The 26,948-nt window shown below is 46.2% G+C and overlaps 1 protein-coding gene across 1 annotated transcript in view; it reads left to right on the top strand.

The window, feature by feature from the left end:
- The window catches only part of LOC126204016 (homeobox protein cut), a 502,556-nt gene that overhangs the window by 460,381 nt on the left and 15,227 nt on the right, over positions 1-26,948 (top strand). The window lies entirely within an intron of this gene.

Here is a 26,948-nt window from a genome sequence, read left to right on the forward strand (position 1 = left end):
TTGGGCAAACATGACCCGTGTATGGAAGTACAAACCCTCTTCGTCCACGGGTGAACAATTTCAGACTCAGAAAGAAGCGTTTTGTGGTTACATTGCTTCGTCTTAGACACACTGTTTCTATGTAAAATGATGTTTCTGTGTAAAATGATGAACACTGCGTTTTCCTTGTGCTGTAAAATAAAGTTTGCCGTGCGCATTTTTCTTTCAATTCTTGCACTACAGTAAAAAAACTTACGCTGCTGCGTAACGATAAGAGTGCTGTAGCAGAGTAACGTTAAATTCCTAGTTAATCCAACTGGACAAGTCTCAGAAAGAAAATTGTCGACGATGGGGCTATTGGAGAAAAAACACAAGCTCTCGTAGGGGAGGAAATCGGCCGTGCCCCTTTAAAGGAATCATACCAGCATTAGCCTTAAGCTGTTTAGTGGATGACAGGACAGGGATTTAAACCAGCGTCCTCCCGAATACGATTCCGGCCAGTATCTTAACCAAAGCGCCACGTCGCTTGGTGAACGTAAATCGGTTCCCACGACAGAAATAAAATGTAAGGCTTACAACTCGTTATGATGTTCCTTCTCCATACAAGAGATTCACTTTACTGATACGAACTTCAGAATATTTTGCGTTTGAAAGCCGACAGCAACTAGAGCTATTTGTGTTCGTTACAAAACGGCAACAAGGCACTGGCAGTTTACTCACAAATTCCGACGACGCACACAGTGAATTGATCGCCTTAGTCTGACATCATTGTGTACCGCCGAGCATCTTAGCTTCGAAGTTGTCGCCCCATCCCACGCAGTCATCAGCGCCACAAATAATAATACACTGTTGCGCTGCGGAAAACTTTCGTTATTAGTCCAGGTTTCGCTACACAAAAAAGTGCCACACAAAGGCTTGTTAATGGTCGGCGATTAAAGTTCATTAGCAGCTGCCTTTCCTTTTTGTTTATTTGTGGTGATCACTTTTTCAGATCCAGCGAATACTTCGTCAAGGATAATTACAGAATTCCCCATAAGTCATTACCGATTCCGAAGACCAGACAACTTTGGAGCTGCCTATCAGCGAAACAAACGCTCTTGTTTCCCGTGCTGTTTTTGTGCCTGCCCACTTTTCGAAAAGGCGTAACAAAGTGGGGCTCCATTGTCGGCGAGCTTTTGTTTCTCATCTGGGTGTCTAAACCGCAGAGCGGCACACCATTCACTCTTCATCATGGCCGCCCTCAACGCACGAACGACTGTATGATTTATGGATGATCCCTGCCACTACAGTACTGGAGTTTCTTAAACGCCTTTGCCTTTAGCTCGTAGCTTCTGAGGTATTTCATCTCAATGATAACTGAAGTCATGGGGCGACGTTAACGTTTGGCGGGTGCCTTGTGGTTTTTCAGTTCTCTGCAATTCAATGCGACAGTCCTTAAACTCTAGATACACATCGCAGGTACAATACTTAGAACTCCATGTGTAAAAGCATTCTTGTTGATTCATCTACACGAATAATACGTTTCCAAATATAAAAAATTGTTTTTGCATATTTGACCGTTTAATGTCGTTCTCACGACCCGAGTAACAGTCTCATCTATCGGTAGTTTACGAAATTTTTTTCATCGGTCTTGTGCGATGTACCATGCTACGACTTCCTCTCCTGTGTCTTCCCCTACAATCATTGCCCTCCGTGGCTCTCTGTAGTATAAGGGGCGATCAAAAAATTTACATTCGAAAGCCTTACAGTCCAGCAACGATATGCAGATCAGGCAAAATCGCCCTGTGCATTGAGACAATCATTCCACCGACGCACCAGGTTGAATATATCCGTTTGGTATAACACCGTGTTCTGCTACGTAAAGAAGTCCGTAACCGCCTGCTGCACATCCTTGTCAGACAGGAATCGTCGACCCTTCAACGCCTTTTTTAAAAGACCTAAGGCGTTACAATAGCGTGGAGAGAGATCGGGGCCAGCCGGCCGAAGTGGCCGTGCGGTTAAAGGCGCTGCAGTCTGGAACCGCAAGACCGCTACGGTCGCAGGTTCGAATCCTGCCTCGGGCATGGATGTTTGTGATGTCCTTTAGTTAGTTAGGTTTAACTAGTTCTAAGTTCTAGGGGACTAATGACCTCAGCAGTTAAGTCCCATAGTGCTCAGAGCCATTTTTAGAGATCGGGGCCATAGGGCAGGTGCTGGAGTGGATGAGGCTGGCCTCTAAGATCGACAACGTCTTCTGTCGAACCGCGACCAGCAAGGAACTTTGTGCACCATTCCACAACGGCGCTTTTCGACAGAAATGCTGCCCCGTATAAATCCTTTATTCTCCGATGGATGTACCAATGTTTGCCCTTCGGCAGCCATCAAAAGAATAACATGTTCGTCGCTTTGGACGCACTTAATGCCACATTAATTCGCTGCCTACATGGCGGTGCTTGTAAACTCGCGCCGGAATCACGCTACTGTACATATACGGCCATGGAAATTCCTTCTCTTGTTCCTCCTTCCAGTTCCGTTTTCTCGCTGATTTTATGGAAAACGACCTCGTTTTTTTTTAGTTTACGAGTTTAAGAGATTAGCATATTAAACCACAGTATGTTTAGTCGTTTCAGAAGGCAGAGGACAGTCTCATAATTTTGCCTTTTTGCATCAGTCTGAAGTTTTGTTTCCCCGGTCTCATTAGGGGTGATGCACTAACCATCCTAGTTTTATGTCTGGGCTGGATTATGTGCGAAATATCATGATAACAGAAAGTATATTAGCAGAAGAGATTATAATAGAGACAGTTGAAATATATCTTTTTGATGCAGGCGTCTCAGGTGGACACAAAGATATTCGAAAAGGGCACGGAGACGGGTTCCACCAGAGAGAAGCAAGCTAAATAGTTGAGGTGAAGCCGTTCGTAATGCGATAGCCGCGAGGTGACTCCAAGAGGGGCGGATTTGCAGTATACGTCGGTATTTTGGGCTCCCTACACAAGATGGTGACATCTGAGGCCTTCACTTGTACGCTGAGATTCGGGACCGCAGAGTTCGGAGCATCGGCGCCGCGGCGACTGCAACCCTCACTGGTAGGAGCCGCGGGGCCCCGGCGATATAATTACCCTCCCCGCGCCTCCCCTTCCCACCAGCCTCAAACAGCTAACCCTCTGTGCCTCCCTCAGACCCCGGCTGGCAGAAACAAAAGCGTGACTGATCTTCGGAACGCCGCGCGACCGCACGCCCACGCCGTCGGGGCGCCCCGTGCAACAACAGAAATGCAGATTCCATTTATGTAAGCATCGCCACGAAAACAAAGGAGCCTCCGTCATTTTTTGCCCCTCTCGAAGCAGAATAATAATAGGCCTCCCACGAATAAATAATTTAGAGAGGAGGAAAAAAAAGAGGAAGTGCAATCTAGCTCTGAACCGTCTCTATCACGCGCACGGAAGGGATGGGCGTAGGGGGGAGGGGGGCGGGGGGGGGGTTAGAACCCCGACAAGGGACGGAGTGAGAACGACATTTGAAGAGATTGCGGGTGTTCGGTTGGAGGTCGGAAAATGAAAGGCTGCGCAATCGTTCTTTTATGGAGGCGTCACCGTCAACCCATTTGACGTGATGGAAGGACCGACGTGCCGAGTGGTTGCCCTTCATTAATTTACCCCCTCCTTCCCCGTGGATCCCTTGTTTTCCTTCTCCCACGATCCTTCTATATTTAATTGTCAGGTCGTCGTATTTCCATATATTCAGTTTGACATCTTGGCCATATTCTTCCCGGTGTGGGCACGCGCCCGTCGCGTGTCATTTGTCACTGGGGCGCCGGGACGCCGCCCGTCAGTCCATCTTTTGTCTCGGCCGTCGTCCCGGAATTAGCCGACCGCCGGGCGGCATTCGGCAGGGTCCTATTGTCCCACTCCCCCCCCCCCCCCCCCACTTTCCCCGGCGGCGTGGGCGACCCAGCACTCCTCAGAAGCGAGCCGTAGCCGACCGCCCGGCGAACACCGGAAAGAGCTCTCAGGACTGCCCTCGCCACTCGCCCACCTAGCTCCTTCGAGCACGTTCTTTGAAGGAACTGCAACGAACGCAAACAAGACGGCAACATTGTAATTTACTTCTGGCCATTTCGAACTGACTGATTTCCGTACAACTCCGTCTGAGGTCAAGACTTGAGGACTGTTTCGTGCGCAGCCCAAGGAAGTGTTTTAGCGCCATTGTTATGTATACGACATAGTGGATAAAGTCGGAAGATTCATGAGGCAGTTTGCGGATGATGCTGTTGTACGGAGAAGTTGTAATGCTGCGAAATTATAGCAAAATGCAGCAAGCCCTGCAGAGGATCGACGCTTGATGCTAAGACCCACAAGTGTAACGTAGCACACGTGAATGTCAGAATGAGATTCATCGCTGTCCGCAAGCGATGCGCGTAGCAGATGAAACCCTTGTCTTGTCCGACTGACAGTCGAGAACTTCTCAGCAGTCGGGGATTGTTACGAGATGTGATTGATAGAAGAAATAGAGAAGATCCAAAGAAGAGCAACACGTTTCGTCATAGGTTCGTTTAGTAACCAATGGATCGTCACGGAGATTCTCATCTGACTCCAATGGGAGGCGCTACAAAGGAGAAGTTGCGCAATACAGAACGGTTTAATATCATAATTCCGAGAATGTACCTTTCTAATGTATTTCTTCCTTCTAGGTACATCTCGCGAAAAGATTATGAGATAAAATTAGAGAGGTTCGAGCTCACATGGAGGCTTACTACTAACAGCCGTTCTTCCCGCGCATCTTTCGCAACTGGAAAGTTTGAGGAGTGATAGTGGTACATAAAATACCCTCCTCCATTCACAGTCAGGTGGCTTGCAGAGTACAGGCGAAGAACTACGACAAATAATATTCCTAAGAAACGCCTCCGACACGTAGCTTTGTGGCATCTTTGTTGACCGTATACTTGCAGGAAATATAAACCGAAGTCAGCCACACTACACAAGTTTTCTTCGGGCGGAATTTATCATTACAGAGACCTCGAGAAAGTTTGGTTTGCCACACTAGAGTTTTATATACAGGGAGTGTTATAACTTTTTTGGAACGTATCGTATAACAGCAGCAGGAGAAGGAAACTGAATGCTACAAAAATGCAAACAGCTCGAGAATAGTGTCATTTTTTGTTCTTCAAAAATACTTTTAAATCGAAACTTGATAAAGAAATGATACTTTCTGATCGGGCAAGATTAGAACTTTTACCGTTAAAAAAAGTCGTTTGCTGACAATAGCCCATGAACTAGCCCCATTTGGTTACTTATTTGATAAATTATAATGCCGTTCGTCTACAGAAGGTTACTATAGTTCATCTCATCAATGAGGGTGTCAGTGAAGGCTTGCATGCAGGCCGTTAATTGGCGCACCATGCCGCTGGATTTGACATCATCTCTGGGAGGTCGTCTTTCTTATTCTTGAGCGGAATCCTGCTGCGAGCCTGCGAGAAATGTCTGCTCTCGCAAGAATAATCTCAGGTTGGCGGGGCACATACAAAACCACACGCCTAGGCGGCCGTTTCTTCCCAGGGGAAATCTGGAACTATCTTCTCCATGTTTATGCCTTCACTTGCTTCAATTCCGCGTTCCCCCTCCCTCCAGTCTAGCGCCAGCCTTCCTGCGTGTCCTATCCTCGCGACCCCTCACCATTCTCGAGCCACAAGCGCTCCTTCCTATTTCCCCTCAAGTCCATTTATTTCCCAAATAATATTTCATTTTATTGTTACGTGCGTGCATTAAAAAATAAAACAAACGAGGGCACGCGTAGGATGCGGATGAAATTACTCATAATTAAGCAGCGCTGCTGAGAGAGAGAGACACACACAGAGAGGGAGAGAGCTGAGGGAGCAAGCCAAGGCTGCCACAAGCAGCACGCCGGCCAGTCGTATCTGCTGCCCTTGCTGGGAGAGAAAAAGTGCGAGGGTGGGGGAAGAGCGTGCCGCGATGCGAAAAAAAAATTAAAAAATGGCCAGCCCTTTGAGGGGAGGACATAGTGAAATCTACGTCTAACGCGCGTGCGGGCGTGCGAGAAAAAGGAGAAAGTCCGGGGGCGGAGCTTAGTCGCGGGAGGGGGGGGGGGGCACGACGGCTATCAGTAAAAATATTTCCAGGCGAATGCAAACAACAAAAGAATGAAATATCAAGCGGAACTATCATACGAGCGTGTACAGAAATTAAAGGCAGCAATTAAAAAATAAATTAGATCCCCCAGAATTCGCTCCGATTCATTTGAATAAGAGCTATCTTTCCTCGTGGCAGCGGCCGTCTCTCTTCTCGCTCATCTTTTGTTTCGCACTCCTTCCTTCTCTCCCACTGTTTCTCCCCCCCTCTCACTGGCTTTTGTCCTCCTTTTTTCCGTGTGTTTTCGCTGGCTTGTCTTGTATAGTACGTTTCATCCGTATCTCTCACTCGCCCGTCCCCTTTCCTCCCTCCTCGTCCTCCTCCACCCGATAAGTCAAAGATAACACTGGCCACCGTCTGTGTTTTCGATTTCCAGAGGTTTTATCCGAGCGGAGCATTTACGTTTTGCACAGAGGCCTGATTAGAATATAATTTGATATTTATCTCTGCCGGCGCCACAGACACGGTCACCGTCTTTGAGAAGTTGTTTATTCCTTTGTAATAACAAAATGGCGTGGTGGAGGGGGGACAAACGGGAAAAAGAGAGAAGACGATGTCTGCAGTCGTTTGAAGGAAGAGGTGGTTTATTTCTCTGTTCCTTGACTTAAGACACGGTTGGCGCAGAATCCAGTCTTAGAAGCCTTACAAGATGAGATAGGACTGTGCTTCATATTTGTAATGAAGTATACTAGAAATGAAGAATCTTGCGAAATGTCTAGATAGATACGTAATTGGAATGAAAACTGCATTGCTTTGGTTCAAATGGCTCTGAGCACTATGGGACTCAACTTCTGTGGTCATTAGTCCCCTAGAACTTAGAACTAGTTAAACCTAACTAACCTAAGGACATCACAAACATCCATGCCCGAGGCAGGATTCGAACCTGCGACCGTAGCGGTCCTGCGGTTGCAGACTGCAGCGCCTTTAACCGCACGGCCACTTCGGCCGGCGCATTGCTTTGCTCTGAACATCGAGTCACCAACAGAATCTCAAAGTGGACGCTTTAGTTCCCTTAAGAACCCATATTAAGACCTTTTTTTATTGTAGCACTTGTTAAAAAGTTCCAATATCATTCTGATAACCAGTGAAGCACTTATTTGCAGTGAAGTGTTTGTAAGGGTGTCAATTCCGACTGAAATTCCTCTGTCTGCCGCACTATGAATATCCCATGCCTGTTAAAACTATGTGTCTTCACGAATTGATTTGTAGCTTCACAACTCCTGATTTTCTCAGAGATTTCAAACATTTGATTACAGAATTTCTGGGAGAAGGGAAATTATGGAGGGAGTGGTGTGGTAGTAGATTGTGATGTGTTTATCGATGTAGCCAACTGCTGCTGATATTTGACGTACCATAGACGACGAGTTGAATACAGAATTTAAGTTTATTTGTGGTTACTGGTACACGGAAAACAGTTTCGTCAAGCTCGCTTATCTGACGATAAAACATTTGGGATTTCTGCATCCTTGTACAGTGACCGTAAGGTAGAGCCATTAGGTTCTGAGATCGATGGCAAGAAAATCAGAAATAAAGAAATTTAGGTGAAAGGGAAAAGGAAAAGAAAACGGGAGTAATAAATATTTATTTTCCCCTTGTGAAGGATATGGAAGGTAGACGGTTTTGGCCTTCTCAAAGGAATCTCTCTAGCATTCGCTGTAAGTGAATCAAATAAACCATGGGAGATGTGTACGTGGATGGGTGTTAGAGAATTTGAACAATGCCTCTCCTGTATGACGAGCATACAGCATTCTGCATACATAGGTGCAGATAGCGACTTGAATTTACTGCAGAATTGTTTTCATGAAAATTTTTCGCTATACTACATGGAAAATCTTAGGAAAACGAGTTCGACAGTTTCACATTTCGGGGCAGTGAAGACTGGAACGTATACGCAGAACCGTAATGAGTTTGCAATTCACGCCGAACTTTGGTTGCTATCTTTTTATTTCTCTCGGGACGACGAATAATTTATGATGGCATCGCTGGCAGCCGACGATGGCGGACGGAAGGAAGGGCCCCGATGCGCTATCCGATACGCCGGCCACTTCAGCCGAAATCCGGCCCTGTTTGCGAAGCGATCAATTGCCCGCTTCCGTTAATTTGCCTGTGCAGACCTTCCGCTACGGCGGAGCCGCGCGCTAATCTGAATATCTAAACAGGATTTCTTGGACGGTGCGCCATAGCGTCGCCGAAAGCTTCCTGCCCCTTTACGTCCCTTCTGTTCCACCGTGCTCCACTTGCCACCTTTCCTTACTCTCGGACACATACAGTTCGCGTGGAGCTATAAATTTTCAGGACCACTTCCTGTGCTTGCCTGCTATCAGCTCCTCGCGCAATTTTGGCGTAGCAACAGGAGGTTAATAGCACTAAATCCATCAGGGAGCAACAGTTGTAAGGGCAGCTTGATAGACGGTGCCGAGCAGAATTCTGAACGGGATTTCTCGTAAACTATCGCCGTTTTCGTTAATAGGTGTACGAAGCGACGTTGCCAAGGTGGATCGGGGAGAACACGCTACGGAGAGAAACATATAGCTACTACATCCGCGACAGAGGAATTTTCCAAACGAAGTTTGCACACACATAGTGCAAAGGCGAAAATTACTTACGCACAGTCATGATTTGGCACAATAGCTGTACGGCACTTCTTTATTAAAATTACTTGTTCGGTCAAACAACAGATATCCACAGGGATGAAGAACGACATTAATTACAGATCGTGCGTGCAGACGCTATCATTTGCACGTTGATCACTTTTATGCGTTTACATACAAATGGTCATGTTTTGGCGCTTGACTTGTAATTAATGTCGTTCTTAATGCCTGAGGACTCAACATAATATAAACATTACTTAATTCTCTTTCTCTTAATGAATAAAAAGGTAGTAATGGTCTCATAAGCAAGAAATACACCATGTACAATGAAAATATTTAACGAACAGAAACCGGAACTTGACGCTGAATACGGAAAGCAATGTGTACGAGAAAACGGCAAACTTTAGGAATTAAGATGTGACGAAAATCAGAATCCTTCTCCTGCCAATAGGACGCGGTTTGAGGTATGCTACACACTTTAGTTAAGGTCGAAAGTGCACTAAAGATTAAAATCTACTCGCACGACTGACAAGTTTGAAACAGTAAACAGCTCTTGCCGAATTGACTTCGATGTGCTGGTCGGAACGCTGGGTGATTTCGACAACCGCGTAAGGGCAAATGGAAGGCACTTACGCCAGTTTTTTCAGTGTAGAGTAAAATGGTAGTGCGCGCAGAAAGAGAGGATTGGGGCGACAGAAAAATCTTCGGTTTCTAGAATCACGCCGTCTGTGCCACGAGAGTCTAATTTTTCCCGTAGTCTTCCTGGTGATCTACTGTGCAATGGCTTTATTGTCTGTCGGTAATGTTAACTTACTTCTGATAATATACACATATGGAGCAGTTAATACTGAACGAGGTGGTACAGTGGAAAAACACACGGGACTTATTCGGAAGGAGGTTAATTGATGTCTTGGTACTGATTCAACCTTTTGATCGCTTCCCGTAAATCACTCACAGGCGAATGGTAGGTCAGTTTCTCCGATAGGAGTGGACCTCCGTGAATTTTTCCATCCTCGTGATGCTAATGTCGACTGGATAAAAGACAAAAACGAAATGGAACGGAATAGCGCGTTTGTGTGTGTGTGTGTGTGTGTGTGTGTGTGTGTGTGTGTGTGTGTGAGAGAGAGAGAGAGAGAGAGATAGATAGATAGAGAGAGAGAGAGAGAGAGAGAGCTTGAGGTTGGTACCAGGATAAGGAGTTCAGTTTCAAGATAAAAGTTTCCATATCATCAGGTAAAAGTAAAGCTCTACAAGTATCCCAGACGGGCTATTCAGTACCGACCGGTCGGTGCTTCATCATCTGCCAGTGGCATTATTCGGATGCGATACGGAGGGTTAAGGGGTTAGAATCCCGTTCTCCTAGCCGTTGCCATTTCCCAGATCATGGAGCCGCTACTTGTCAGTCAAGGAGCTGCTCAACTGGCGTCAGGAGGTTGAGTGCACATCGTTCTGGTCTTCCTACCTAGAAAAAGAATCCTGGCTACCGGAACTGAAAGCGGCTCCTCCGCATAACAGACACTCTGACCACTTAGCTACGGAGACAGACTATTGTCAGGGGTGTTTCACATTTCGATCCCACAATCGTCACCTTTCCTTGGAATCTCACGTCGAGCGAAGTCGCATATTTGTTACTACGACACTGGACACACATGCTGGAGCAACATGACATTGAGGTAGTTTCTCCTTTCTCTTATGTCTGGATCAGAGGCAACTTAAACAACAAAAAAGCTAAAGAGGTTCAATTATGTCATTTCGACACAACTGCTGTAACATCATCACTAAGACCGCTCTGCGGAGATGTCCTGTTACGTATCAGTGAGGTTCTTCATTCGCTCGCCTTTCCGAAAACCAACGGGACTTGGTCAGTGCTGGATTCGAAATGGAGGACGGGAGCCGAAGCCACTTCTTGCGAGCTGCATGTATGCGGACAGAGGCGGCACAGGCGCCGGCGGGCGTCGGCGTCGGCGTCGGCGTCGAGTTATTTACCGGCTGGGGGCCCGGCTACAAACTGGCCAGCACAATTACAGGGCCGCGCGCGCGAGAGAGAGATACAGTCAGAGTGAGAGCGCGAAGGGGGAAGGGAGGGGGAGACGGACAGGCGGAAGAGCGGGGGCAGACGCGGCCCCTTCAAAGGAATCGATAGACTTAACGCCCGCTGCCGCCGCCGCCGCCGCCGCCGCCGCCGCCGTCGCCCCCTGGCCGCCTCCAATCACGCACCGCTTCGGTCTCCGTCCGAGTGCACGCCGCTATAACAAGGCGCCGCGCGCTGTAGCCTGCGCCGTGTCCAAGTACGCAGTGCGGCCGGCAGCTCATGACCAAGTAGCTGGACCACTGTTACCTACTGACTGAGATAGCAACGTCTGCTGTCGTAGCAGTTCCCCAGTATTTATCTAATACCTGCGTACGTAACTTATGATATCATCCATTCCTAACTGTAAGACACTTTCACACAGTTTGTCGCGCTAGCTTCCTGAACTGGTATCCATACGGCGACTTGAGCCTCAATTTCCCTTCTACGTAAATGCCCAATATGATTCACTGGAGGTGAAACCGATGATGGTACCGAAGCTAGACAATAGTATCAAAAGGGAGAAGTATTTGGATCCGTGGTCAACGATCGTAACTTCACCTACTGAGTCCCCTAGAAGTGAAACTATGTACCTCATCTGTCGCCATTCGAAAATCTTTTCCGGTCCACTCTCTAGGATACAACAGCGAGTGAGACAAATTTTCATTCCAACCGTTGGTCACTGTTCTACATATATTATAAAATGAATACATGTAATTCTAATCTATGTGGCTATTTGGGAGTTAAAAGACCAAATATAAGGGACAGTCAAATGAAAATGAGACAGATGGAAAAATGTAAGTAAACTCAACATTATTTCAAAAGTAATCGCCATAAACGTTAATACATTTATTTCATGTGAGGCAAGGCTGTCATTGCCTTCGCCGGCCGCGGTGGCCGAGCGGTTCTAGGTGCTCCAGTCCGGAACCGCGCTGCTGCTACGGTCGCAGGTTCGAATCCTGCCTCGGGCATGGATGCGTGTGATGTCCTTAGGTTTAAGTAGTTCTAAGTCTAGGGGACTGATGACCTCAGATGTTGAGTCCCATAGTGCTCAGAGCCATTTGAACCATTTCGTCATTGCCTTCATGGAAAAATGTTTGCGATTGCCTGCAGAACCACGATTTTATCCAGCCGTGCTCTTCTTCGTCCGAAGCAAATCGACGGCCAAAAATGTCTTTCTTTAGGTGTCCAAAAATAACTAAGTCGCATGCGGAGATATAAGGGACTGCATGGAAGATTTGTAAGGGTTTCCCAACGAAACTTCAAAAGCGTAGTCGAAACCACTTTGGCAACATGTGATTGGGGCATTATATTGCAACAGAATGATGCCTAACGCATGGCGGTACGGGCACATTTTACAGAAACTGAAGTCAGGTTCGAGCGCCCAGAAATGTTGACCGACAGCATGATTCTGTTGCAGGATAAGGCACTACCCACACGTTGCCAAGTTTGTTTCGCCTGCTACGCAGAAGTTTCGCTGTGAAGCCCCTACACATCCTCTATACAATACTGATCCCTCCCCACATACGCCGCCGATTTGCTTCGGACGAAAAGGTGCACGCCTGGGAACAACTGCAAACATTTTTCCATAAATGTATTAACAGTTACAGCGATAACTTTTGAAATAATAAACAATTTAGTTGCTTTTTTCCATCTCTCATTTTCTTTCTACTGCCCTTTAAATAAAAATGGATGTAGCTATGTTTACCGCAATTTTCAAACGCGCTGCTGGGAAAGGGGGAAATAAAAAGGGAGTGAAAAAGTGCTGCCTTTATTTTGCGTTAAATGTTGGATCAGTGTGAGCAGAAGAAGAAACATCGAGCCTTACGTTTGCCAAGCGGTCCTTTACATGCCTAGCCCGCTCCGTTTCCTCCGTTTACTTGCAGCCTCAGCTGGAATCGGTATAAACAGCCAGTGTGGATCCGTAGCTTCTACGTTTCCTCTCTGCAGTTCCACTATTAGTTGTGCAGCTATAATCTTAGTACAATTTAAGCATTATAATCCCAGATAGCTACGTATAAAGATGGATATAGTGCAGTGCATATGAAGCCTTACGCAAGTTCCGGACCCAGAGTATACTTCGTGATCCGTGATAGGGACCCATACCCGCTATTGTCGGGTTACTGTCCGTCTTGAAAGAGAGACACTGACCGTACTGCACTTGGTGTAGGTGTGCTGCGGAACTTCTAAATGATTACATGTGTTCTTCTTTCCATAAATACGCAGAGGCCATAAAAATGTGTTTCTTTTAAACAATCTAGCATCTCGATATAAATTATCTATAGAGAGAATTAATTCTCAACTTACTTTCAAAAACATTCCTATGCGGATGCCAATGGCAACATTGTGGAATAGAGCGTTAGCTCTGAGGTAGTTTTACCGTGGTCAAAGTCTCCGTCCAGCCACGGCGTATCGTAAACATTCATCCACCCGCAAGAGCAGCCCCAAGCATTTAAGGAGTCTCGAGGGTATCTGTGAGCGTTGTTAAGGTCCTATGGCTCACCAGTTCTTAGGCTGTTTGAGAAGTGTAGCATTGTGTACCGATTTATGGGTATCCTACAAATAAACGAAAATACACGATGAAACACAATGATGGCATATGGCACTGTCCTTCTGAAATACACAAAGCACATTCGAGCTTAACGCCCTCATCCGATGGACCGACTGTCAACAGCGCGGAGAAGTCTGACAATAAAATCACTTGTGGGCTGAACAGAGTCCGATTACTCTCCGCTGCTACTTTTTCCTCTTCTCTGTTGCTTCCCTGGTAAGTTACCTTCGTATCCAACTGCTGCACTACTGCAATTTAACGATGATGACAATAAGCTCTTGTTTCGAAAGTAGATTAGCATTTTCAACGAACCGTTTTCCTATCGAGATGTTCTGCGTTCGGAGAACCGGAATAAACAAGCCCGATAACTGACGAACTGCCACTGTGCACAGTTCCTTTCTGGTTTGATTGCGAATGGCTGCTCAATAAGCACGTGACGTAATCGATTGTGGGAAAAAAGGGGCCTTACGTAGCGTTTTATCAGAAAACAACTGCTGTGATAAGCTCGCAGAGCATAAAACCTCTTTTGAGTCTCAAATACAAACTGCATCATAGATTCGTCAGAAACATGCGATTCATTGAGTTCGTGTCATAGGTTATCTCAGTTTTGTCAAGGGCGACTACTGCTGGTTTCCCCTCGAGTGGGCGTGTTGATTGTACGTGACCTGACGCGGCGCAATCAACTGCTTGTTTCAAACTCAGCGAGGGCTGCATCTTTAACGCTTCGATGGGACGTTGCCTCTGGCTGTTGGGCTGTGGATCAAGTGATAGTCTCTTCTAACTTACTTACCTCAGGCCTGCACTATCTACGGTCTGTCCCTTTTTCGGTTGCTGGTAAAACTGAATTAAGTGCTCTTCAGTTGGACCCAAATCCAATCTCAGAATGGACACGTGCTAACAGCTGTTTATAGGAATCCGTTTTTAACGTCTAAGGTCAAATGTACGTACGTGCAAAAATTCCCAAAGAATAAGTGTGACGAACGATCAAAAAGTTTCGGTTTTATGGCCTTGCTGCAGTATGCAACGTTGCGGGACTCCGATGCGGGAATATAAGCACCGACGTGTAGGGATGAAAGCGGCATTCGCGTCTTTCCGACGTGTGTGCGGTAAATGCGGAAAAGTGAATTATGGCGACTTTATTACCAGATACGTCCAAACAGGTCTAAGTGCTGTTATTCTTTTCTTGGCTGCCGAAGGAGAAACACTGGTAGACATCCATCGGAGAATGAAGACTGTTTATGGGGCAGTATGTCTATCGAAAACCACCGTTGTGGAATGTTGCGTCAAATTCCCATACTGCAAATGTCCAAAACCAAAAGTTACGCCAGCTCAAGTGGGACACACTCGAGCACACGCCCTATAGTCCTGGTGTCTCCCCAAGCGATTGTCACGCCATCGGCCCCTTGTAAAAGGCCTTGCAAGATCGACGATTTATGTAGGGTGAGAATGTGCAGCAGGCATTGGTTCAAATGGTTCAAATGGCTCTGAGCACTAAGGGACTTAACATCTGTGGTCATCAGTCCCCTAGAACTACTTAAACCTAACTAACCTAAGGACATCACACACATCCATGCCCGAGGCAGGATTCGAACCTGCGACCGTAGCGGTCACGCGGTTCCAGACTGAAGCGCCTAGAACCGCACGGCCACACCGGCCGGCTGCAGCAGGCATTCCGGACTTCTTCACTCAGTAGGACACAGTCTTCTACCAAGTGGGTATCTTGAACCTGGAGCTTCGTTGGGATAATTGTATCAGTGCTCACGGCGAGTTTGCCAAATTGGCACACCAATTCTGAATTGTACAGCCTTTGAACGGAAACTTTTTGATCGCCCACTTATATTAACCTTGAATTTCCAAATCAGTTAACTCATTCAAGAATACGAGTACATAATTTTTTTTATAGCTCGTTGCATTCGTAAACGTAGTGTTGGAAGTGTAAGATGATTATGAAAGTAAAATTATACCCAATTTTTCCCTGGTATGAAAATTTGTATGTTTTCCTACTCTCTAGACACGTTGGACGCCGTTTAGTGTTCTCCAACGTCTTCGAACTTACTTGACTTTAGAGCCCATATGCAGCATCTTATCTTACACTTCTTCAACTTCTACCTCCTACCACTGTTCCATCTCCACAGCACCACCACAGCCCTGCTTCCCGCCCAGTACTTTTGTCCTAGCAGTGGCTTTTCTGAGGGTTCCGCAAATTCTTCAGACTACCATCTTGTAGGTACTTGTTCTCCAAGTATGTCCAGCAGAAGAGCTCTCTATTTCTCATTTTGACCTCCCGACGCCAGTGAGAATAAAAATGTTCTCCGCCTCCATAGGCTTCACCTATCTTCTTCCTACAGGGTTTTTCTTGTACAGCATTTTCTCGTCAGTCGTTTTCATCTGTCTTATTTTTCCACTGCCTTATCTAGGATGTAACCTCCTCTCTCATTCAGCGATATTATGTATGAGAAGAGAATGTCAGCGCCACGTGGCCGAATTTTGCATAGTTGCCCGGCCAAGGGTGTGTGTGTTTTATACACGTACGTTGTGACGATTGTAGCGGTCTTTTGTTATCACATCGATTCTGAAAAGAGAATTTTTTGCTTGTTGCGGGGTACAGTAATGACGTTTATTGCGAGCAGACGCGAAATCAATTTAACGCCAAGGCCGCGAGCGGCGGCTGTTGCAGCAAGCGCTGCGCCTCGCCATGCCGCGCTGCGCTGGTGCCGGCGAGGTGAGCCGAGCTGCAAACGGCCAGACGGCCGATTGGTTTTTCTGTCGGAGAAGCATTATTGCATCAGCGTTCAAGGTTAATCGGCCAGCCGTGCGTCTGATGCCTCTGCACTTTCTCAGCTGAACAATCGGCGCCACGCCTGACGTCGCAAGCGCGGCCACCCACGCTATATTGAGAAAGTCAGCGACAGGTGAACACCAGTGTTATGGCTTGCCAGGCGGACTGATTTCCAAATACTACTGCAGTATATTTACTAGCGCAATCAAAACGCAAACACAACAACTACCGATGACTAAAAATACAAAAGAGAGGACTAAAACTATTCGATTAATTGAAATTGAGAGATTAGCTTAGTATTCAAGAAGAGAGGCAGCTCCATTACTGCTCAGTTTTTAAAATAGTGGATAAGTGTGTATACGAAAACTAAAGGATATGGGCCTCTGATGCATCAGATAATTTCATGGGCGACGTTAGAAGAGTGTCAGAAGGAAGAAAAAGACAATGGAAGCAACCTTCTTTTGGGAGGAGAAATACTCCTTTTACGTACTTAAAATGTGGGGGATAATGCATCACCTAGACACTAAGAATATGTTTTATATAAACTACGGTGCTCCCCCCCCCCCCAAAGTCGTCTCTCATTAGTTTATTCAGTTCTACAGCCCGTGCCGCGCGGGATTAGCCGAGCGGTCTTAGGCGCTGCAGTCATGGACTGTACGGCTGGTCCCGGCGGAGGTTCGAGTCCTCCCTCGGGCACGGGTGTATGTGTGTGTCCTTAGGATAATTTAGGTTAAGTAGTGTGTAAGCTTAGGGACTGATGACCTTAGCAGTTAAGTCCCATAAAATTTCACACACATTTGAACATTTTTTTGATTATCGTTTCCATAGAACATGGGGAAAAATTGTAGGTCTGAGTCCTCTGTATGTCTGTGAAGCATGAACTTTTTTTAAAAAATTCCACATTTTTAGAGTGGTCGAAAATACTTCAGTGTCTGATGTTTTTGGACCAGGGCCTGCATAAACGGCTACACACACTACCTGTAACTATCGTTTCTCAAAGGAACGATACAAAAATGCCCCTCGAAGCCATCGAATTGAACCTTGTACTCTTTTACACAGAGATCGCTATGACGATATTACAGATCGTATTCTGGAAACTTAAATTTCGTTCTTTTGCTTGTTACGTTCTTTGCATGGAAATTGCAGTTACTTGGTTACGACGTTTGCTTCGAGTTTGTAATGACACGACGATTTTTGACATGCAGTTTAAAAGTTCGTCGCCAGCGTTTATCTCTGGTAGATACCGCAGGATTTTGCGCAACAGATCTCCACCTTAACTCGGACAACTACTTATTCAGCGGCGAATGGACAGCACAGTAGGATAGTGATTCTTGCGTAATGTCTCAGTGCGCCTCGGGAAGAAAAGCTCGCCAGCCTGCGCTGCTGAAGCGACACGAAGCAGTGGCGCAAATCGGTGCGTGATTACGACTGAATTTCCCAACGGTTGCGTACCACACACATGCCTATTGTTACGGCGGCGCGGCCGAAGCCCAATACAGCACGAATACCGCACGCGACTTCCCTAAAATTATATGGGGTTACTGAGTCGTGCCGACTGGAAAAAAAGAGATTCTTATCATCTGAAATTAATGGAAAAAGAAAAAAAAAACAAACAGGCGTAGATCCTGGGACATTGAGCCTCAGTCTGTGTCTGCTCTCTCCGCTTCGGTTAAGCATGCGATCTGTTCCCGACACGCAAAGCTCTCAGAAACGTTGTCTTTATATTAATTGTATCTACCTAAGTTGGATTATAGTGGCTAATTCTCTTCGCACTCCCGAATCTCTCTCTGCAGAAACATCAGATTCATTTACACGCTTAAATACTTTGGTCTATTACATTCATTCGCAGTAAGCAAAAGTCAGGGGGGTCACCAAAATATTAATTCCTTATTTACTTATTGCTGGCAGTATTGTGGTTCCACACGATGGTGCCAACCGCCAAAATTACATTTTTATGCAGTTTGCCCATTATATACTGGTCTTTGTTCATATGACCGGGCTATTATTTATTACCTACGTTGTACTAATTTAAATCACGAGACGCTTTTTTCCCCCACACTTCTCGTCCACTCTGTATTATACAAAATCATAACGGTTGGTTTTCGCAAATCACGTTTGAAGGTAAAGAAATCGTTGCGTCAACACTGGCTACAACTGGCTCATTATTCAAAGTTCTGAAAAAAGTTTGATGGAATACAACTGCAGCATAATTCCACCTTATTTCTCCCACGCCTCCTCCCTCCATTCCTGTCGACAAAAGGAAAAATTTGTCATAACTTACGTCCTGTGGTACAAATTCATAAAACAAATTACATGCAGTCGTTTCCATAATTTCAGAATCTGTGTTTTGTTTCGTTCACGTTAAGTTCCATCGAAAGGTTTTCTGAACAGATCTTTCTATCGTCCGATATACAGGTTCCTGCAATACAAAACAGTTTTCCTCTTGTCATCAATTAAAAGTGAAGTGACACGTTTATGTTATCGCACATGCTTATAGCGCGGAAGCATGTATGTTATTTCTAAATGGTACCAGTCAAGTGAAGCTCTGTTTCTATTTGTGACTGCTTATTTCCATATTAATTAAGAATGTAGTATTAAATGAAATGTACGCAGAAAATGTGTCTCAGTGTAAATATCAGTGTTTTTGGTCCACAAATGTTGTTATATACCTTGTCGTTAGTGAGCAATTCATATGTTACGAGAAATTGTTGTTCTAATTTAATCTGACAGTGAAAGTTTCTGAAGATGCTTTTTGGGTAGCAAAGTTTTTTGGAGATGTATTCATTTCATTTGCGTCGATTTCGTTGAAAATGATAAAGACTGTCGTCGGACGTGTTCGCTGTTCCAGTCCAAACTGTGTGAATGAAACGTTCTTCGGGTACTGGAGCTGCAGAGATAACAACTTTCTGCGAATGTCTGAGAATTTTTTCGGCGATATGTATGTTCACAACAGTTGCACTCCAAGTTTATAATTTATATAATTTTCTAGAAAGTTACTTAAGGCCTCCCAGAAACAAATGAAGTGCAATGACGGTATTTGTTGAATACTGATAAAGCAGAGCGAAAAGTCAGTTAACGTTATACACATAAGAAATTATAAAAGCCAATAGGAAATAGTGTATTATTCGGGTTATTTGGATTTTTCAAGATGCAAAATGCAGTATCTTATCCTTGACGTAATGTTTCCAGTTGGGACAAAGGCAACTGATGCTGAATCCAGAGGAAAAGAAAAGACAGAAGCTAAACAGCAGAAATTAGTTCATGTGGCAGTACTATAGTGGTATTCATTACTGCGACAGTACGCAGGGAGACGGATGCTTTCCCGGACGGCAGAGACGTAAACTTTTTTATCTACCGTGGCACCGAGGCAAATCCGGATCTTTTACAATAAACCATTTACTTTTTTTAAGCAGCTTTCAAACGTCTTGAAAACAAGAGTATAACAGAAAATGCCCGTCAACATATGCTGCATATATGACTGACGAGGATGTTAGGACAGCTTACATCTACTCTCGTTGTGTAATGGGACTTGGATCAGTGACTTGATCCTAAAATTTAAACATTTCCTTCCTTCCTTTTCTATCATTTCCGAACATCGTGGGGCGGTGTATCCCATTTTTTCAAGAAAGATAGGAATTGTAAATCGTTTAGGAAAAAAATGCTGCTTCTCTATTTAGGTAGATGAAAAAAGTTATGAAATTCAGTGTAGTGACAAGTACTGGACGCTTTCGAACTATCATTTGTAGCGCTCTCGAGACGCTTCCTTAGGTAACATTCTACTTTGTCCTTGCAAGTTTTTTCTGAGTTCTCTCTGATAGGGGCTGCGTACTGCGCTTGGGAAGGTACGCCATGCAGTGGTACTTCTGGATCAGGATGGATCGAAGACTGCCATAGATATAGTTGTAGATCTAAGTGTGTTTCAAATAGACTTGCAGAGCGTGGCGAGACTGGTACCAGTTGGCGGATAACATCTAACTTGTGTAGTGAGTGGGTCAGGAGGCGCTGACGGCTGTTGTCCGCTGGTTGCAAGGTCTGGGCCGCAGTGGCGTAGAGGCGAGAAAGACGCCGACGGCGGGCATGCACTCGCCGCCCAGCCGCGGTAGCCCCGTGCCCGTGGCGGCCGCGGGCGCGCTGCACGACCGCCTGGGGCCCTCCGCGGGCGCCGGCGCCGCCGCCGCGCCGCGCGACTGGTTATTCCAACACCACCACCCGGGCCTCACGACGCACCTCATAGGTTCGTCTCGTCGTCTCGCGCTCGCCGCCAAACCCTGCTTCTCTTTCTTTCTCTCTCTCTCTCTCTCCTCTCTCTGTCTCTCTCTCTCTCTCTCTCCGTCTGTCTATAGTCGGTTCTTCTGGCACCCGGGTCTACCCTACCTTCCGTGTCTGTTGCTTTTTGTACTACCTCAGCACGTGGGTCTATCACTCTTACTGGTCTGCTCCATGGGCGACGCGCACTACCTGTACTATACACCCCACTGTACAGTCACCTGTCCAAATTACAGTCTTTTGTAAATATTTCATCCTTACACGCTGCAACGAGCCAAACCTTGCTCTAGCTACTCTGTTTCCGAAGTGCCCCTTTATCCCGGAGAGGCCGGTAGTAGATACAGGGTGTTACAAAAAGGTACGGCCAAACTTTCAGGAAACATTCCTCACACACAAAGAAAGAAAATATATTATGTGGACATGTGCCCGGAAACGCTTACTTTCCATGTTAGAGCTCATTTTATTACTTCTCTTCAAATCACATTAATCATGGAATAGAAACACACAGCAACAGAACGTACCAGCGTGACTTCAAACACTTTGCTACAGGAAATGCTCAACATGTCCTCCGTTAGCGAGGATACACGCATACACCCTCCGTCGCATGGAATCTCTGATGCGCTGATGCAGCCCTGGAGAATGGCGTATTGTATCACAGCCGTCCACAATACCAGCACGAAGAGTCTCTACATTTGGTACCGTGGTTGCGTAGACAAGAGCTTTCAAATGCCCCCATAAATGAAAGTCAAGAGGGTTAAGGTCAGGAGAGCGTGGAGGCCATGGAATTGGTCCGCCTCTACCAATCCATCGTCACCGAATCTGTTGTTGAGAAGCGTACGAACACTTCGTCTGAAATGTGCAGGAGGTCCATCGTGCATGAACCACATGTTGTGTCGTACTTGTAAAGGCACATGTTCTAGCAGCACAGGTGGAGTATCCCGTATGAAAACGTGATAACGTGCTCCATTGAGCGTAGGTGGAAGAACATGGGGCCCAATCAAGACATCATCAACAATGCCTGCCCAAACGTTCACAGAAAATCTGTGTTGATGACGTGATTGCGCAATTGCGTGCGGATTCTCGTCAGCCCACACATGTCGATTGTGAAAATTTACAATTTGATCACGTTGGAATGAAGTCTCATCCGTAAAGAGAACATTTACACTGAAATGAGGATTGACACATTGTTGGATGAACCACTCGCAGACGTGTACCCGTGGAGGCCAAGCAGCTGCTGATAGTGCCTGCACACGCTGTACATGGTACGGAAACAACTGGTTCTCCCGTAGCACTCTCCATACAGTGACGTGGTCAACATTACCTTGTACAGCAGCAACTTCTCTGTCGCTGACACTAGGGTTATCGTCAACTGCACGAAGAATTGCCTCGTCCATCGCAGGTGTCCTCGTCGTTCTAGGTCTTCCCCAGTCGCGAGTCATAGCCTGGAATGTTCCGTGCTCCCTAAGACGACAATCAATTGCTTCGAACGTCTTCCTGTGGGGACATCTTCGTTCTGGAAATCTGTGTCGATACAAACGTACCGCGCCACGGCTATTTCCCCGTGCTAATCCATACATCAAATGGGCATCTGCCAACTCCGCATTTGTGAACATTGCACTGACTGCAAAACCACGTTCGTGATGAACACTAACCTGTTGATGCTACGTACTGATGTGCTTGATGCTAGTACTGTAGAGCAATGAGTCGCATGTCAACACAAGCACCGAAGTCAACATTACCTTCCTTCAATTGGGCCAACTGGCGGTGAATCGAGGAAGTACAGTACATACGGACGAAACTAAAATGAGCTCTAACATGGAAATTAAGCGTTTCCGGACACATGTCCACATATCATCTTTTCTTTATTTGTGTGTGAGGAATGTTTCCTGAAAGTTTGGCCGTACCTTTTTGTAACACCCTGTATATCTCTGGGTGTTAGCTCGGCTGACGATTCCATTTTCTGTACAAATTGTCTTCGTCAGGTTCTGCGAGGGTCGTTCATAGACGTACTCGTTGCCTAGACTCCACCCACAAAAGAACGGCTGAAACTTGCGTTAAAGTGGTTTTGCACCTGTGCGACTTCCCCTGCGCATGCAGCCGTTGCACGAACGAGGTATGGAAGCGCATGCTCCTGTGGAAACTCGCGCATCCCTCTGAACTGTGCGCACGAGTCTCCCCAAAGCAGGCGGGCAGACACGCCCCTCTACTTGCGTGTGGGACAAGCTCAGTCCGCAGACACGCCCCTCTACTTGCGTGTGGGACAAGCTCAGTCCGCCGTGCGCAAGGCGCACGGGTGTGAACGCACCTTTATACGGCTAATGTACGAATGAACGATCGTCTATTAGATATCGCAGCTGGTTAGAACACCTAGCTTGTCAGCTGGCCAAGACGAACGCACAATCTCTAAAACTTCTCCCGCTTGTTGGCTAGTTGACACGCCAGTTACAGTACACCGGTACGATCTAATCCATCGTTCATGTCTGCAGTACCGGCTTCAGACTACCTCTCGCAGCACTTGAGAAGATGACTTGGTCAAACTTGTGAATATTGTGCAAACAAATAGAATCGTAAATTCGCTAAGAAACCAAAAACACATCGTCTAATATTCTAGACCGTCCCTGAAAAATCACTTCCGTGTCAGTGGTGGGTCGTCTACTATGAAAGTTGGTCTTCAGCTATTCGAAGAGTGGAAATCATCGGGAAGAAGGACTTTGACATCACGTCGGCACCAAGTATTGGATTTTGAATCCTATTCATTCCGAATACGAGTTCAGTGCTGCAGGGGGGGATGGGGGTGATCAGGTTGTAGTACATTAGGGGAAGGTGTCCTGGACCATTTCTCCCTCAAGTCCTTACGTGGGAAAATAATCGAACTGTATACGATCCGAAACCAGTATGGACGATCTACATGCCGAACTAATTTGGTTGAAGAGGCTTGACAGGAAATTCTATACAGGCATCAGTGGAAATAGAAAAAATATTTCGACAATTATGACGACTGTTTCTAAAAGCAATGAGTGTCAGTGCCATAAAAAATGTTATTGTAGCCATCAAATCACATTAATAATTTTGATACACTCCTGGAAATTGAAATAAGAACACCGTGAATTCATTGTCCCAGGAAGGGGAAACTTTATTGACACATTCCTGGGGTCAGATACATCACATGGTCACACTGACAGAACCACAGGCACATAGACACAGGCAACAGAGCATGCACAATGTCGGCACTAGTACAGTGTATATCCACCTTTCGCAGCAATGCAGGCTGCTATTCTCCCATGGAGACGATCGTAGAGATGCTGGATGTAGTCCTGTGGAACGGCTTGCCATGCCATTTCCACCTGGCGCCTCAGTTGGACCAGCGTTCGTGCTGGACGTGCAGACCGCGTGAGACGACGCTTCATCCAGTCCCAAACATGCTCAATGGGGGACAGATCCGGAGATCTTGCTGGCCAGGGTAGTTGACTTACACCTTCTAGAGCACGTTGGGTGGCACGGGATACATGCGGACGTGCATTGTCCTGTTGGAACAGCAAGTTCCCTTGCCGGTCTAGGAATGGTAGAACGATGGGTTCGATGACGGTTTGGATGTACCGTGCACTATTCAGTGTCCCCTCGACGATCACCAGTGGTGTACGGCCAGTGTAGGAGATCGCTCCACACACCATGATGCCGGGTGTTGGCCCTGTGTGCCTCGGTCGTATGCAGTCCTGATTGTGGCGCTCACCTGCACGGCGCCAAACACGCATACGACCATCATTGGCACCAAGGCAGAAGCGACTGTCATCGCTGAAGACGACACGTCTCCATTCGTCCCTCCATTCACGCCTGTCGCGACACCACTGGAGGCGGGCTGCACGATGTTGGGGCGTGAGCGGAAGACGGCCTAACGGTGTGCGGGACCGTAGCCCAGCTTCATGGAGACGGTTGCGAATGGTCCTCGCCGATACCCCAGGAGCAACAGTGTCCCTAATTTGCTGGGAAGTGGCGGTGCGGTCCCCTACGGCACTGCGTAGGATCCTACGGTCTTGGCGTGCATCCGTGCGTCGCTGCGGTCCGGTCCCAGGTCGACGGGCACGTGCACCTTCCGCCGACCACTGGCGACAACATCGATGTACTGTGGAGACCTCACGCCCCACGTGTTGAGCAATTCGGCGGTACGTCCACCCGGCCTCCCGCATGCCCACTATACGCCCTCGCTCAAAGTCCGTCAACTGCACATACGGTTCACGTCCACGCTGTCGTGGCATGCTACCAGTGTTAAAGACTGCGATGGAGCTCCGTATGCCACGGCAAACTGGTTGACACTGACGGCGGCGGTGCACAAATGCTGCGCAGCTAGCGCCATTCGACGGCCAACACCGCGGTTCCTGGTGTGTCCGCTGTGCCGTGCGTGTGATCATTGCTTGTACAGCCCTCTCGCAGTGTCCGGAGCAAGTATGGTGGGTCTGACACACCGGTGTCAATGTGTTCTTTTTTCCATTTCCAGGAGTGTATTTTAACTGTAGAAAAATAGAGTTCACCTAATAATAAATGTGCATAGGTCATGTCTATACAGTGTTTCACATACGGTTATAGAACATTGTTGTAACATAGATGCAGTCAGAATGGTTCAAAGGGCTCTAAGCACTATGGGACTGAACATCTGAGGTCATCAGTCCCGTAGACTTAGAACTACTTAAACCTAACTAACCTAAGGACATCACACACATCCATGCCCGAGACAGGATTTGAACCCGCGACCGTAGATAGATGCAGTCCTCTACTGTATTTATTGGGATAGGAACCAACCCATTACGAAAGATCGATGAATGTAGCCGACCTTAAATGAATTTACCGCTCTTCCTTGCAGACGAAACGTATGTGTCGTACCGGAAGCCTTATCTGTGCCACTGAGAATATCACAGTTGCTAAAACTCTGTTAGGCAGGTACAAAATACACTACCTCGACATATCTTCCATTCTTCAGTGGAGAAGGTACTTCCTCGCAGATTAACCCTATATGTCGTACCGGAAGTCTCACGTGTACCTCTGAGGACAGCACAATTGCTAAAACTGTTATAAGCAGGCACAAAATATGTCTCGAGACAGGCGCTCTGGTGCAGTGTTTCAATGATAATCTTAATAAATATAGTAGAATGTTTTTTGCCTCCCATGTACTAAATATAGTAGAATGTTTTTTGCCTCCCATGTACATAGATTTACCCCTACCCCCCACCCCACCCCACCACCATCAACTGATTAAGTTTAGTGTGGTGAGAAGAAGTCTCGTAAATTTTTACCTAGTTGACGTAGCCTATTTTGGTCAGTTCGAGAGCAGTTATTTCAGTTATTTAAAGCAGCAATGAACTCCGTTTGTATTTACTGGCTCATATTTTCAATGTTCTCCCGAAATGAGACTTGTCTGTATAGAGTATAACTAACCTGTAGCTCTCCCAGTTATAAGACTCCCATAGACACTGCTCCTTGTTCGACACGCAAGACGCCGAAGTGGCGTGAACTAAAATGACTTGAACCAGGCGACCGCTCTACCCGACGGGAGGCCCCAGCCACATGACATTTCATTTTACTGCTCCTCGTGTTGAACCGCAACTTTGGGTTACTTATAGAGGTGGTAGATGTAAACTTCGAATTATAACAATAATGAAAATTTTTGCTCCTGCGCAATGTAACTTGCTTTCGTTGTAATGTAGGCGCTGAAAGAACTTCCTCCGTTCGAGGGCATTATGTTTTATTTCCCTTCTTAGCAAAGATTAATATCAGAACGCACGACTAGTTATACTCCTACAACTTATGGGCTCAATTTTTCATGCAAATTTTCTTCGCATTACTGTATTTACGCTTTCCGGGGGGGGGGGGGGCAAGCTTAGTTCAATGAAACCAACACTATAGCTTATGGTCGAGTCTAATAGTACTACTCATCTACCTACATTCTCTGAGTCGTGGTTTAGCATATCTGCTCCCCCCTTTGCTACAGCATTGCTCGTAAAAGAAGCAAAATTAAATGAATTGCTTTGTTTAGAGTTACAGTTTCTCATAACGCTAATTGTTATTCTCGAAGCGGAGGACAATTACGTAGAAAATACAATCAAAATATGATGCTTTTAGCACATTTAGTTGTTTGATTTTGCTTCTTTTTTTATTTTTGTAAATGCGGTTTCCACTGTAGAGAAAAGAGTCAAACACTTCCCCAGCTGCACTATAATATACAGATATGATATTACACTGCTGTACAGATCAATTTGGTGTAAAATTTAAACGACGAAAGCATCGTTTTTAAGCGACATTTATTTAATATGACAATTTTGTGTAATGTTTTTAAAAAGTAGTTATCTAACTGTGACAAATATGTGTGATCGAACCAGAATTATAGACCTCGACCTGACCTGTAGAGCGATTTTGAACAGGTGAAAACGTTGATTTTTGGTTGGTTTAAATTCTCAGGGAGACTATGACAGGTAAATGAAAGATTCTCTCTTGATATGGAATAATTTAATGTTGCACTACTGTAGACATTAGAATTTTCTGGCAAACAACCCTTTTTCACACCTAGACGCATAGGGCTTTATGCTCTGCTGTACCAT

Source organism: Schistocerca nitens, chromosome 9, assembly GCF_023898315.1.
Source record: "Schistocerca nitens isolate TAMUIC-IGC-003100 chromosome 9, iqSchNite1.1, whole genome shotgun sequence".
In the NCBI taxonomy this organism is placed as follows: domain Eukaryota; kingdom Metazoa; phylum Arthropoda; class Insecta; order Orthoptera; family Acrididae; genus Schistocerca; species Schistocerca nitens.